Genomic DNA, 15,534 nt, shown 5'->3' on the forward strand with positions numbered 1-15,534 from the left:
AAAAATCTCTCGGGCTTTCCGAACAGAAGTTCGTGTTCACACCTCTCGAATATCAGTCATTAACAGTTGAACCTTTAGGTGTTTTTCGGTGGTGTGCACAGACTGATCTGTTGCATAGCACGAGGTCTAATCTGACTGCAGTTAACGAAGCCAACGAACGTGAATACGGGATATAGTGTGTGGTAACAGGAGTGATCTGTAGCACGTTTCATCACAATAACTGAAACTGCAAAGTAAATTCAGGAAAGCTGTATCGTAACAGACACGTCTGCGACACGTATTCCAATACGTACTAGGTGTACAACTTTGCTTTTGCCGTTTACCGATAGGTGGCGACAATGGGAAGTAGTGGTCGAAAGAAACAGATCGCAGATGTCAGGCAGTTAGCTCGGCCCTCGGTCAACATAACCTCGTTCAAACATTAGTCGATTTGTGTCTGCACCATAAAGTTGTTCTGGATTGAAAATGTCAGTTTACGAGCCTAATTCTAGTCATTTGCGGGAGGTGTTACTGTTTAGTTTCAATATGAAGAGAACTGCAGGTTAGTCTTATTGAACGCTATCTATTATGTACGGTATAAGTGAAAGAACGTTTCGTGAGTGATTTTAACTTCGCAGACCGGCATAGCGGTGGAAGAGAGAATGTTTTCGAAGATGCAGAATTGGAGACACTGCAGAGTGAACACTCGAGTCAAACTCGGGAAGAATTGGCACGATTAGTGGGAGTGACACAGCGAGCCTATTCAAAACGTCTCGAGGCTATGGGCACGATTCAGAAAGAAGGAACTTGGAGTCCCGTGTGAGCTGAAACCGAGAGAGACTGAATGGCGTTTGTGAACAGTTGCCTCAGAGGCAAAAAACGAAAGGGATTTCTGCATCGCATTGGGACTGGGGACAAACTGAATATTCACAGCTCAAAGATCGTGCTCTGCATTTGGTGGGACCAGCTCTGTGTCGTGTACAATGAGGTGTTAAAACCAAGTTAAACAATCACAGGTGCTCGTTATCAAACACAATATGTTTGAGCAGAGTGTTCGAAGACAAACGGCCACAATACAATGGGAGGTATGATAAAGGGATTTTGCAGTATGACAACACTCGACGCCACATTGCAAAAGGGTCAAAACGTACTTTGAAACGTTAAAATGGGAAGTCGTACCCCACCCGCCGTATTGTCCTGACATTGCTCCCTCTGACTATCACCTGTTTAGATCAATGGCGCACGGCCTGGCTGACCAACACTTCAGATCTCACAAAGAAGTCACAAATTGGATCAATTCGTGGATCACTTCAAAAGATGAACCATTTTTTCGACGTGGGATTCGTACACTGCCCGGAAGATGGGAGAACGTAGTGGCCAGCGATGGAAAATACTTTGAATGATACGTGTGTAACCAATTTGTTTCATTAAAGCCTCAAATGCCGGGGGAAAAAAATGGCAGAAGCAAAGTTTTACACCTTGTATTACTCACGTATGTTGCACATAAATTATGAAAAATGCATCAGGGTACCAATCGAGTTTGTTGCTGTATACAGCGACCTGGAATTTGGCCTCGAGGAAATCTACGGATCACAATGGACAAATTAATGAAATAAAGAACGAAATGAAAAGGGATCCATTCTTACCGTGTCGACCGGCAACGAAGCGTCCAGCGATTCTTCCATTGCGGCAACAAATAGGCTGACGATTAATGTTCACAGGCGTCAACTTCTCCGATTTGGTTTGTGCTGCAGGGAACTGTTCGTAAACAGATATTTGAATCATTAACATCTTAACAGCAAATTGAACATTTTAACACAGATTGATTTCACATTAATTATCATTCACACACAGATTCACACTAATTTACATAGTTGTCTTAACTATGAATTGCCAGTAAACATGTAATCATCACATTTTTTGTTTTCTGTTTTTATTGAGCACAAACAACTGGACATGCTTCTAAGATATAAAATATTGTCAAGCCAAGTACACGCACAGCATTTTCTACGCATCTGCATCCACTGTCACACACTAACAGCAGTTCAACACTGAATACATTTTAGTAATATGTATTTAAATCCAAATACAGTCCAATTGCATACATATGATGACAATGAGGCAGCTACCCAAGGGATAAGCAAAAGTCAGTAATTGACAGTGCCACACTACATTCAATCATTCTCTGCTCGGCAGTCTGGAGCAAAGCAGGCATCACCAAAATCTGAAGTGACAAGAAATGTTCAATAATCGCTAGAAAGATCACTGGATCTGTTAATTTTGACAGTGTGAGGCTGATGTGCTTTTCCATCAACACTTGGTATGAAAACTGCCATTAGTTCAAGGTTTTTATATATTGAGATGCAGTGGCAAGTTAAACTACTGCAGGCCTAGGGCAGCAAAAATAAACAAGGTCCCCAGTCGGAGTTACAAATTTATGTGCTTGTAGTGTCCACTCTGTACAAAATGAGTCGGATGCTTCAGAAAAGAGTGAAGTATTGATAATGTATGTAGTCAATGCTCTAATGAAGGTCAGTTTTCACTGCCCATCACGTCACCTCACGTCGTGTCGCGTCTAAACATTCCACAATGCATTTCAAATGGCGGCGTCCACATTGGCCATCAAATCACTGTCGAGGTTTCTCAGGAAGAAAGTTTTGATGGCCGACATCACGCATTTATCACACGATCCAGAAACGCATTTCCTTCTGATATACAGTGACATATGGATCTCCTAACTTTGTTTTGTCACATTTTGTGTTATTTCTATTAGTTATTTTTGTTATTTGGTATAATTTGTTCCATTTTGTTGTTTATTTTGTTAAAATGTTTAATTCTATAATGAATGACAAAAGATTAATTGAAGCAGTGAGGTAGCTTATGAATTGTAGAACACGAGTGTACTTCATTACTTGCTCTATACTACATTTCTAAAGTGGACTTCTATACATACCGCTATATTATTTAATATTTTACAATGAAATGGATGGCAGTATGCATGCAACTTTAAGCGGAAGAGATACTATGGTTAAAACCAGAGTACCGGTATTAAGTGGAATATATCTGGAAGTGGTCAGGCATTTATAATGTTCGATAAAGAAATGGACTGAAACCTTCAGGCATTGCATCTGCAAACCACTGTGAGGTGCATGGCAGAGTGTACGTCCCACTGTACCAGTATTAGGGTTTCTTCCCATTTCGTTCACGTACACAGTGCGAGACGATCGAATGCCTCTGTACCTACAGTAATTATTTTAATCTTATCCTCACGATCCCTATTTGAGCGATACGTAGGGGGGTTGTCGTATATTCCTAGGGTCAGCATTTAAAGCGAGTCCTCGAAACTTTGTTCGTAGACTTTCTCGGGATATTTCACATCGGTCTTCCAGAGTCTCGAAGTTCGGTTCCTTCAGTCTCTGCGACACACTACCACGAATCAGACAAACCTGAAACCATTCGTGCTGGCCTGTACACGTTCAACATACCCTGCTAGTCCTATTTGGTATGGGTCCCACACTCCTGAGCAATATTCTAGAACCAGTCAGACGAGTGGTTTGTAAGCAGTCTCACCTGTAGACCAACTGCACTTCCCCAGTACTCTACCAATGAACTGAAGCCCACCACCTGCTTTGCCTACAACTGATCCTATGTGATCTTTCCATTTCATATCCCTACAAAGTGTTACACCTAGGTATTTGTACGAGTAGGCCGATTCCAGCAGTGATACTCTGATATAGTCATAGGGTACTACATTTTTTTCGTTATGTGAACTGCAAAATTTTACATTTCTGAGCATTTAAAGCAAGTTTACAATTGTTGCACCACTTTGAAATCTTCTCAGGATCTGACTGAATAAATATATGAATATGCAGCTTATCTTAGATAGTACTTAATTGCAGATAACTGCATCAGCTGCAGAAAGTCTGATTTTAGTATTAACATTGTCTGTACGGTTATTAATATGCAACATGAACAGCAGTGGTGCCAACACATTTCCCTGGGGCACACCTAAAGTTACATCTACATCAGATGACAACTCTCCACCCAAGATAACACACTGTGTCCTCCACACGAAAAGGTCCCCAATTCGGTCACAAATTTCACTTGACACCCCTGAGCTGTGGTACCGAGTCAAATGCTTATCACAAGTGGAGAAATACTGAAACTACCCGATTACCTCAATGAAAAGTTTTCAGTGCGTCTGCGAGAGAAGTGCGAGTTGGGTTACTCGTGAATGACATTTTCAGGATCCGTGCTGCCTGGCATTGAGGTGGTCACACTGTTCACAATACCTCATAATGTTTGAACTCGGGATACATTCTAAGATTCTACAACAAACCTACGTCAAGGATATTGGACGGTTGTTTTGTGGATCACTTCTACCCTTCTTTTACACGGCTGTGGCCTGCGCTTTTTTCCTAGAACTGGGCAGAGTTCTTTTGTTCGAGAGATCTACAATAGATTATAGTAAGAAGAGGGCTAACTCAGCAGCAAATTCAGTATAGAATCAGAAGGATTCCATAGGGCACTAGAGCTGTCCAATTTTAAGGATTTCAGATTTTTTTCTCAACACCATTAATACTCGCTTCCATTCACCTTTTCTGTGTTATAAGTATTAAATTAGGGTAATTCTCCTGGATTTCCCTTTGTAAAAGAACATTTGAAAATGAAGTTAAGCATTTCAGCTTTTGGTTTGCTAACCTCAATTACAGTCCCTGGCTCTTTTGCTAGGGGCTGGACACAACTTTGGTGTCAGCCTTTACATATGACCAGAATTTCTTTGGGTTTTGTGAAATATCACGCTACAACATTCTGCTGTCAGTCACTGAAGGCATCACACACTGCTCTTAACAGCTGACATTTCATTCGGCATCTCTCTATCTGTAGCCCGACGCTTTGTTTTATGCCTATTACATAGTAAACTCCGTTTCTTTAGAAGTTTCTCCACAGTAGCTGTATACTGTGGAGGTTCTCTCTCATTATTAGCTGTTCTACTGGGTACGTATCCATCCAGCACATGGTCAGCTGTTCTTTTAAACTTTACCCGTAGTTCCTGTACACACTCCTGCACTGTGCTGGAAGTTTGAAGTTCTTCAGTGAGATATGACACGACTGATTTTTTATCTAGTTTCTGCTTGTTTTAGTTGTCCTTTTTACTTTGGTACTCACTGTCGCCACAACTGCATCACGCTCACTGATACTAGTTTCGATGCTGACATCCTCAAAGAAGTCAGATCTGCTTGTTGCCAATAGATCCAACACATTTCCATCACGAGCGGTGCCCCTAACTATTTGTTCTAGTAGTTTTCAGTTAAGGCATTTAGTAAATTTTCACAGCTCGTCTTATCGTGCCCACCAGAAACAGAACTAATTTTCCCAATTAACTGACGATTAAAGTCTCCACCGACGATTACAGTAAGATCGGGGAAATCGTACGTGCAAGTGAACCGAAGCTTTCTCTGAAGGTTTCTGTTACATCAGGAGACGAGTCTGGTGGGTGACAGAAGGATAAAAGTATTTTACACCCACCATCGATACTGCGCCTCGCTCCAACAATATGAAGTTTCAATTTCTATCTCAGTCGATACGACTCTTTTCTACTGCAACAAATACACCACCTCCATTCCCCATCTGCCTATCCTGTCAATATACACTCAAATTTTTCCCGAAAATCTAACCGCCATCAATTTCAGTTTTCAACCAGCTTTCTGTACCTAGTGTTATGCAACCTTCACCGCATTTCACGAGCACTTCAAACTCTGGCACTGTTGCAAATGCTTCGAGAGTTAACCGTTAAGATTTTAATACTCTCACCTGCGGGAGACATTTCTTTCTATCTTACACTGATACTTCCCTGTATCGTACAAGTATCACTGTCTGGACTGGACGGAGAGCCGTCTAATCTAAAAATCGCACCCCACACACAGTCTGCGACCTGACTACTGCCCTCTGCCGTATAGGGCACACCTGATTCATTTAAGGGGACCCTGCAGTTCTCAGCCCTATAGCACAGGTCCAGGAAGTGACAGCCTAGCTTGTCACACAATCTTCAGAGTCTCCGGTTCAGTCATCCACTCGACTCTGAAACGAGCGGCCACGATCAGTTCTGCGAACAGTGCAGCAAATTGTGAGCTTCGTTAAAACTTATCACGGACCCTCACTACTACGATGCAAAGTTATTCCCGTAAAGACACCGTCACGGTGTGGCTGACAGATGTAAAGTAATCTGTAGAGATAATCACGATGTCACTTATCTCGACGCTGCCGAATAGCCACCGTGCACGTGGCTTCGTCGTCTAGGCGACGATCGATTCCTTTGCTGCTCCACATGAAAAAGGTGTGGGTTTTGACTATTACCAGACCGACCGAAATCACGAAGCAGGAGTCCACTATTTTTGTTTAGAAAATCTCTGATCACAAAAATAAAGTACCACGTGCACTGTGGATACCACATATTTATCGAGAAACACACACAAAAACAACAACTCTCGACCGCAGCCAAAACGCGAGTGGCCAAAATCACGTTGCTGACCAATGACCTCAGAGTTGTATCGACAAAGAACTTACAATTTCTGTATCGATTATTGATACTACAGTTTGAAGTTGCGTGAAATATCAAATAGCATAAAGGATAATTCAGTGACAATAATAATAAGAGTGAGAAAATTGTACATATAAATAATGCAAGTCAAACTTTTAGAAATAATAAAAGTTTTAATTTAAATATACTTCCAAATTTGAATTGATCGCAAGACCTACCTTATGATCATACTAAGTGATCAGTTTTCGAAAACTACTTTAATTATCGTATAATGTCTCACAAAAAAATGGGCTCTATTGGTGAACTCCATTACAAACTAAGCACAAGTCGGGTCTTCTCAGCTGTCTATTCCAGTCACTGGAATGACCCAAGAATGACCTCAGAGCCCGGACAGGCATTTGTTCTAAAGTGTGGGATAACGTGCAGTCGGTTGGATGCTGTCCCTTCAATGGCTTCTGGAATAGGCTCTTCAGCATACTGAATAACACCCTCGGGCAGACACACTGAGGGCTCCCGGTGTCCTTTCCCGATTCTTGCAGCCATTTCTCCAAGTGGTACCATCATTCGCCGTATGTTCGAACTGCCTACAATTAGTAGACCCCTACACTTTTGCGTTTGCCTCCTCCTGACTCGGATAAAACAGGTTTCCCCACAAACAGGTGAAGTGAGTCCCACAGAGTCAGTTCCAGTTTCAGTGAAAAACTTCAACTCCAACTCGTCGGTTACGGGGATCGGTACGACACCCCGAGTCCTCCCCGGTCCCCTTCCACGTTGTACAGCAGGCCCAGATCTACCACTGACGTGCCACTTACATTTGAGTGCACAAGTAATGGCAGCTCCTGTACTTTCTGCAGAGGACACTCGACTTACAGGAGAGGACGGTACTTGAGGTACCTCCGGTACCAGTATAGGAGGTACACAGCTCTCGGCAGCTCTCCCGACGCACCGCTTCGCAGCAACTGCCTATCTTTTGACAATACTCGGGACGATTTCCAGCTGCGTATGAATGTCAGCCAATTAATTCCATGTTGGAGAACAACATTCACAGTGAGGCAGCATTTTGGCTGCAACAATGGCAAAGTATTTTGTGTGTAGTATACCTCAGACTTCTAGAAGAATATAATAATTCCAATCCCAAAGAAAGCAGGTGTCGACAGATGTGCAAATTACCGAACTATCAGTTTAATAAGTCACAGCTGCAAAATACTGAAGCGAATTCTTTACAGACGAATGGAAAAACTGGTAGAAGCCAACCTCGGGGAAGATCAGTTTGGATTCCGTAGAAATATTGGAACACGTGAGGCAATACTGACCCTACGACTTATCTTAGAAGAAAGATTAAGGAAAGGCAAACCCACGTTTCTAGCATTTGTAGACTTAGAGAAAGCTTTTGACAATGTTGTCTGGAATACTCTCTTTCAAATTCTGAAGGTGGCAGGGGTAACATACAGGGAGCGAAAGGCTATTTACAATTTGTACAGAAACCAGATGGCAGTTATGAGAGTCGAGGTGCACGAAAGGGAAGCAGTGGTTGGGAAAGGAGTGAGGCAGGGTTGTAGCCTCTCCCCAATGTTATTCAACCTGTATATTGAGCAAGCAGTAAAGGAAACAAAAATTCGTAGTAGGTATTAAAATCCATGGAGAAGAAATAAAAACTTTCAGGTTCGCCGATGACATTGTAATTCTGTCAGAGACAGCAAAGGACTTGGAAGAGCAGTTGAACGGAATGGACAGTGTCTTGAAAGCAGCATATAAGATAAACATCAACAAAAGCAAAATGACGATAATGGAAAGTAGTCGAATTGAGTCGGGTTATGCCGAGATAATTAGATTAGGAAATGAGACACTTGAAGTAGTAAAGGAGTTTTGCTATTTGGGGAGCAAAATACCTGATGATAGTCGAAGTAAAGAGGATATAAAATGTAGACTGGCAATGGCAAGGAAAGCGTTTCTGAAGAGAAATTTGTTAACATTGAGTATGGATTTAAATGTCAGGAAGTTGTTTCTGAAAGTATTTGTATGGAGTGTAGCCATGTATGGAAGTGAAACATGGACGATAAATAGTTTGGACAAGAAGAGAATAGAAGCTTTCGAAATGTGGTGCCACAGAAGTATGCTGAGGATTAGATGGATAGATCACATAACTAATGATGAAGTATTGAATATAATTGGCGAGAAGAGGAGTTTGTGGCACAACTTGACTAGAAGAAGGGATCGGTTGGTTTACATGTTCTGAGGCATCATGGGATCACCAATTTAGTACCAGAGGGCAGCGTGGAGGGTAAAAATCGTAGAGGGAGACCAAGAGATGAATACACTAAGCAGATTCAGTAGGATGTAGGTTGCAGTAGGTACTGGGAGATGAAGGTTGCACAGGACAGGGTAGCATGGAGAGCTGCATCAAACCAGTCTCAGGACTGAAGACCACAATAACAACAACTAATGTATCAGAGTCTTGTTTACATACATATTTGTGGCAGGCTTATTTACTGTAAAATAGCGCTCTGGACTGTGTGTGAAACAGTTTTGGAAGCATCAGTGGTCAACATTTACGTGGTTTCACTAGTTCACTGCAATGAAGTTTAACTATTAAAAGCCAAAGACACAATGTAAAGAAAATTTCTAAATCTTGAAGGGAAAGGTATTGAGGACAATATCACTATTGCACAAAAATTTGCACCGAACCAGTAACTAAACTTAACCTTGAACAAATTGTTTCTCACAGGGTGTGATGGCAGGTCACAACAGTCTGTTTTAACAAAAAATTGTGTTTCAACTTTCTAAAATATTTATAAAATGCAGATTCCTCTTCCTCAGGCTCTTTGTAGAGTGAGAAATCCCCTCTGTACCACGTAATAACATTTTTTGGACCCACTGCACTGTTTCACACTTCTCTCTTCTTTCTCTAATATACAAGCTATCCCTGCAAGCTGAAAACCATTTGAGTCCAACAGATGTCATTTCCATACAAATGTGGTATCCAGCATCCACATATTTATGTTACCGTAACTGAACTGAACTGGCCTCAACAGTAATATACACACTCAAAGATATCGGTCGAAACTCGCAGTGTATATCAGCATTTAGCACAGCAATTATCAGGTAGAGAGCAACAAAATAAGAAAATTACCTTTTATTTTGATGCCTGAAAACAAAGCCTGTAAAATTACAGTAACAGTTTGGTAACCACAGTACAAGACACTAGTTGTTATAAATATTGCTATTGTACGTATGTTTGTGCCTTCATTTTAACAACATTCTCAATTATGTCATTTAAATTCATCTCCTTTCAATTGATAAAATGGCTCGACTGGCTAGTCATTCTAGATTCATCATTAGTTTCAGAGAAACTGCTCTCGGATGATGCGACAGAGATAAATGATCCAGAAGTATTGCACTGTAAGTGACACACAGAGTAATGATTCGTGGAAGTCCCATCTAATTATAAATTTGAAGGTTTCCTAGGCCATCAATCTAAGAGCAACTTCCACACACTTATCGATTTGTACAGAGATGCCTAAAATCTCTTTATTTCTTTCAGCACATGCTCCTTATCAATCTCTTACATTTCTACCAAATACTCCAGTGCTACAGCCAGAACATCAGCAGCTTCAAGCATAAATTTAGTTTCAACCATTTGGAACAGTTTGGCCATTTTTTCATGGTTAAATAGCATTGCAACATTTTCTTTATAATTCTGTCAATGCATTTAATCGATGATTGACGAACTTCCTGAATTGATAATCCAGCATTTATTTATTTTTATTTATTTACAAGTCAAGTTCCATAGGACCAAATTGAGGAGCAAATCTCCAAGGTCATGGAACATATCAGTACATGAAATTACAACAAAAGTAATAATACATAAAAATAAAATGTTTCTGAAACCGAAAAAAGTCAATCCGTAAGTTTACGTAAATGCAATCAACAATACAACAAGAATCAGCTTAAGCTTTCAAGGAAAACCTAAACAGAATAGAAGGAGTGACGCATGAGGAAACTTCACGTTTCGACTTGAACGCACGTGGATTACTGCTAAGATTTTTGAATTCTTGTGGTAGCTTATTGAAAATGGGTGCAGCAGTATACTGCACACATTTCCGCACAAGAGTTAAGGAAGTCCAATGCAAATGCAGGTTTTATTTTTGCCGAGTATTAACAGAGTGAAAGCTGCTTATTCTTGGGAATAAGGTAATATTGTTAACAAGAAGAATGGGAAGAGTTACTCCAAAATATAATACCATACGACATAAGCGAATGAAAATAAGCAAAGTAGACTAATTTTCGTGTTGAATGCTCACTTACTTTGGATACCATTTCAATAGTAAAAATGGAAACATTAAGGGGCTCCGGAAAGGCTCAAAATCATGAAAAGTTCAATTTTTACTTTTTTGCGTTTTCTGAATCTGCAGACTATTACCTTTTAATAGATATATAATTTATTCAATTCCGAAGAGTACAACTATTTTTAAATTTTTTTTTGAAATGTGTTCTACATGGGCGTGACCCACTGTGGCGCTGTTAAACTGCTGTCAAATGGTATTATTAACGTCCGTGTTCATCAGGTACATTTTAGTGATGTGAGAAAGTATGTGTTGTGGCTAACCTGTGATGGTTCAATATATATCGCTGGTGTGATTGTCGATTGTTTCATGTTTATTTACTCTGTCGTTATCTCGAAAATATTCGTAATTAATTCTGTTTCTTGAGTCTCTGTTTTGTTGAAGTATAATAATGAGTAAAAGTAAAGTTATTAGAAATCCTCTGAAGGCTTTTAAGGAAAGGAGAAATGTTGGAAAGCCAAAGGTATGTGTTATTACTGTAAACAATAAAGACGATAACCAAGTGGGTGAACCTAACCTCTCAAGTACACCTGCCCATAGCAGTCAAAGTCGGAAAGAAAATACTTCACAGAAGAAGCTTGGTTCAATGAGTGAAAAATATGAATGTTTTATGGGCGAATCGGATGTGAATGAATTATTTGATATGTCGGTTCTCAAAGGAATTTTTGCAAACTGTGTAAGATGTATTCATTGTAGTGAAGTTGGTCTGGAACTCTCCATAATAAAGCACGTAGGACTTGCTAGTGAAATACAACTGAAATGTGATAAGTGTTCATACATGACCACCTTTTGGAACAGTGTTGCAGTAACTGCAACTGAAGAAAATGGTAGCAAAATCTACGAACACAACAACGAGCGATGCTTGCTTTAGACAAGGAACACCTTCGGGCTGCAGACAGGGCTGTAAAGAGTCTAGAAATACAAGCAAGAGTAAACAGGAGGAGGAACAAGAGGAAGCTGGAGGAGGAGTTTGCAGAGGATGAAGATAATCCGTCCTATGGACCTGGAATGCACTAAAAAGTTAATCCAATCTTTGTCGCTCGATTCCCAAAACTTTTATTTTCTCATACTAATTACATGTTTTCTAAGGATCTTCCAAACATATTTGTTTCAAACTTTCAGTAAACGTTACACAGTACCTTCTGCATAATTTGACACAGCCTTTTTCCAAAAAACTGTATATTTTTGAATATATAAATAAATTGCAAAAAAATGTTGTGAATTTTCATTACAATTGAAAAAAATCATCTTTAATAACTGAACTAAAATTTTGTAAAATCCCTGTGCTAAGTTGTAGCCCATATTCCAATAAATAATCTGTAAAAAGTTCAACTTCCTACTCCAATACTTTGTGAGGAAAGATGTAATTTATAAGCGTTATTTTAACATTGCAAGTATAGGGCGTTCCGGAGCCCCTTAGTCTTTGAACAAGATCCTGAATGTGGGCTTTCCACAAAAGTTTACTATCTATCTGAACACTCAGAGAAATTTGAACTGTTCAGTTTCACTAATCTTATGTCCATACTGTGAAATTAAAACATCAGAATTTGTTGAATTTTGTGTTAGAAACTGTACAAACTGAGTCTTACTGTGATTTAGCATTAGTTTATTTTCTACAAGCCATGAACTTATGTCATGAACTGCACTATTTGAAACTGAGACAGTGTTGCACACAACATCCCTTACTACCAAGCTAGTGTCCTCAGCAAACAAATATTTTAGTTACCCTTAATACTAAAGGGCACATGATTTACATAAATAAGTAACAGGAGTGGCCCCAACACTGATCCCTGGGGCAAACCGCATTTGACCCTACCCCACTCAGATCCCACATCACAGCCATTATCAACATTGTGAATAATGACGTTTTGCTGCCTGTTGCTAAAGTAAGAGGTGAACCAATTGTGAGCTACTCCCTTATTCCGTAATGGTCCAACTTCTGGAGCAATATTGTGTGATCAACACAGTCAAATGCCTTTGTTAAATCAAAAAATATGCCTAGCGTCTGAAACCTTTTGTTTAACCCATCCAAAACCTCAGGGAAAAGAGAATATAGCATTTTCAGTTGTTAAAGGACTTCTAAAGCCGAACCATACATTTGATGGCAAACTGTGTGATAAAAAATGATCTATTATCCTTACATACACAGCCTTTTCAATAACTTTAGCAAACACTGATGGCATAGAAATAGGTTCAAAATTTTCTACATTATTCCTTTCTCCCTTTTCATAAAGCGGCTTTACTACTGAGTACGTTAATCGTTCAGGAAACTGACGATTCCTAAAGGAAAAATTACAAATAAGGCTAAGTACAGGGCTAACATGTGCAGCATAGTACTTTAATAGTCTGCTAGGCACTCCATGATAACCAGGAGAGTCCTTAGTCTTCAGTGATTTAATTATTGACTAAATCTCCCCCTTGTCTGTATCACTGAGTATTTCAGACAACAACCTCAGAAAGGCATTTGCCAAGAGTATTATACGACTCCCTGCAAAAAATATATTTTTATTTAAAATCACCAGCAATGCTTAGAAAATGGTTGTCACATACTGTGCATATATCCGATTTATCAGTAACAGACATTTTTACTACAAACTGACTTTATATCGTCGACCTGCGTGTAGCATCATGATGCTAGTTCGCATGGTATTTTTTTATTTACCTTCCCCCTTCCTTGTTTGTCAATGTTAATGCCCATATCATTGCATTTTTTGAAGCAAAAAGTGACAGAACTGTTACAATTTTAAACACGGCTGACGGCACCAAGTGTGTATAAACTTGCAACAAATGATGTTTACAGCAAATTGGTTACATAAAGTTTATTGTAATAAGCAATGGCTGGGTTTCAGTGTCACTACAGGTGTCTTCTTCAGTAGAAATAACATCATCTAACTTTCATTACATTAACATTGTAAGCACATTCTCAAGTAATTTTTTGAAAGTTAACAGCATTGTCTGTAACAGTTCTTTCCATCACTAAAAACTCAATCGGGGTTTTAAATTTGACAAGTCTTTAATCCAAAGTCATTTTTGGGTACTGCACATATTGTCGGACTAAATTTACTTCCTCCAGTGCCGTGCGTCTAAAGTTGATGTAGGTCATAAAGATAAATATCACATGCAGCTGGAAAGAGCAAACTCTGACATCTATTAAGGTTTGCCATAGATGGATCTTTCATACCTTCCAAAGGGCTTACAATTATTTTCACATTTCCTGTTATGACTGACAATAGTATTGAGCACTCCAGCAAATACCAGGCAATTATTTCAAACTGTCCCCTATTTTTTTTTCCCTTACAAGTAATTCGAATCTATAAGTAGATGACAAAAAGAATGAAATTCTCTACAGTTCCAAAACAGGAATAGACGCGAATGCACGAACTCCACAGAGATTTAAGAAACAATTGACACAGACTGAACACAGCTTGTGGATTGACTTTTCTGAATTGTTTGTTTCACTTCTCCATGTACATCAGACAGACATGGCATCATGTTAACCTTCATCCATTCACTGCAATATCCAGACCATCTTTTCCCAGGTGTTGTGGAATATATTTTCACATATCCTCTGCAGTCTTTCCCAACATAAATAAAAAGCTAAGATGGGTTCCACAACTTCCACAATCGTGTCTTCTATACTGGCTTAACTGTAATTACAGTAAAGCTGTGTAGATGGTACAGTCATCAAAATGTTTCCTGCAGAATAGCTGCATCCAGCTCATTATCTACATTTACATACATACGCCACAAGACACGGTATGACGTATGACAGAGCTTACCTCGTACCACTACTAATCATTTCCTTTCCTGTTCCACTCATACAAGGGGTGTTCAATAAGTAATGCAACACTTTTTCTCAGTCAATATCGGTTGAAAAGAATTCAGAATTTGGGGAAGGACATCACGGAATTTCAGCCCCTATATTTTCATGAAGTTCCAATAGCTGGCAGCACTACACATAGCCTTCAAAATGGCATCTGTAACGGACTGTTTCCATCTCCGTGACAACACGAGGCCTCACACAAGCCCACGCACCTGAGAGAAACTCTCGAAACTTCATTCGACTGTTCTTCCTCACCCGCCCTACAGTCCGTATCTCTCACCTTCCGACTTCCGTCCGTTTGGTCCGATTGGGGACGCACTTCACGGGAAGCGGTACACGGATGTAGCGAGGCAATGGCTCCGATGTCGACAAGTAGAGTTGTACCGTGCGGGCTTATAGGCCCTTCCAGTAAGGTGACACGAGGTTGTCACACTGAATGGAGATCGTGTTGAATAATAGTGTTTTGCAGCTGAGCAAGTGGGGAATAATAGGGTGTACTAGAATTCTGAATAAAATCAACCTGCTTTCAGAAAAAATATCAGGACACCCCCTCTCCTCCATCCACAGACAGACAACCCAGCCCCCCTCCACTTGCAGCCCCCTCCCCTTGTCTGCCACTGATGTAATGTACCAGATAAGGTACAATCCTCAATGACTCGTCTTCTAAGATGGTGTCAACACATCTTGTTTTTTGTACTGTCATGGCAGGGAAAATATGACAGCTGGTTTTGACAGTACCTAACTCCTTTTGCTCCTTTTACCAAAACACAGCAGAGCTTACAACAGTCCATCATGAAACATTTAATTTCTTTATTTACGTTGTTGCAAAACCCCACAACAATTCACTT

The 15,534-nt window shown here is 40.0% G+C and overlaps 1 long non-coding RNA gene across 2 annotated transcripts in view; it reads right to left on the reverse strand.

Moving 5' to 3' along the window:
* The window catches only part of LOC126427075 (uncharacterized), a 117,614-nt gene that overhangs the window by 90,578 nt on the left and 11,502 nt on the right, over window positions 1-15,534 (reverse strand). For both annotated transcript variants that reach the window (XR_007576522.1, XR_007576521.1), the window contains exon 3: window positions 1,626-1,737. This is a non-coding gene — a long non-coding RNA (uncharacterized LOC126427075). The remainder of the gene's footprint in view (window positions 1-1,625; window positions 1,738-15,534) is intronic.

This window comes from Schistocerca serialis, chromosome 11, assembly GCF_023864345.2.
Source record: "Schistocerca serialis cubense isolate TAMUIC-IGC-003099 chromosome 11, iqSchSeri2.2, whole genome shotgun sequence".
NCBI lineage: Eukaryota > Metazoa > Arthropoda > Insecta > Orthoptera > Acrididae > Schistocerca > Schistocerca serialis.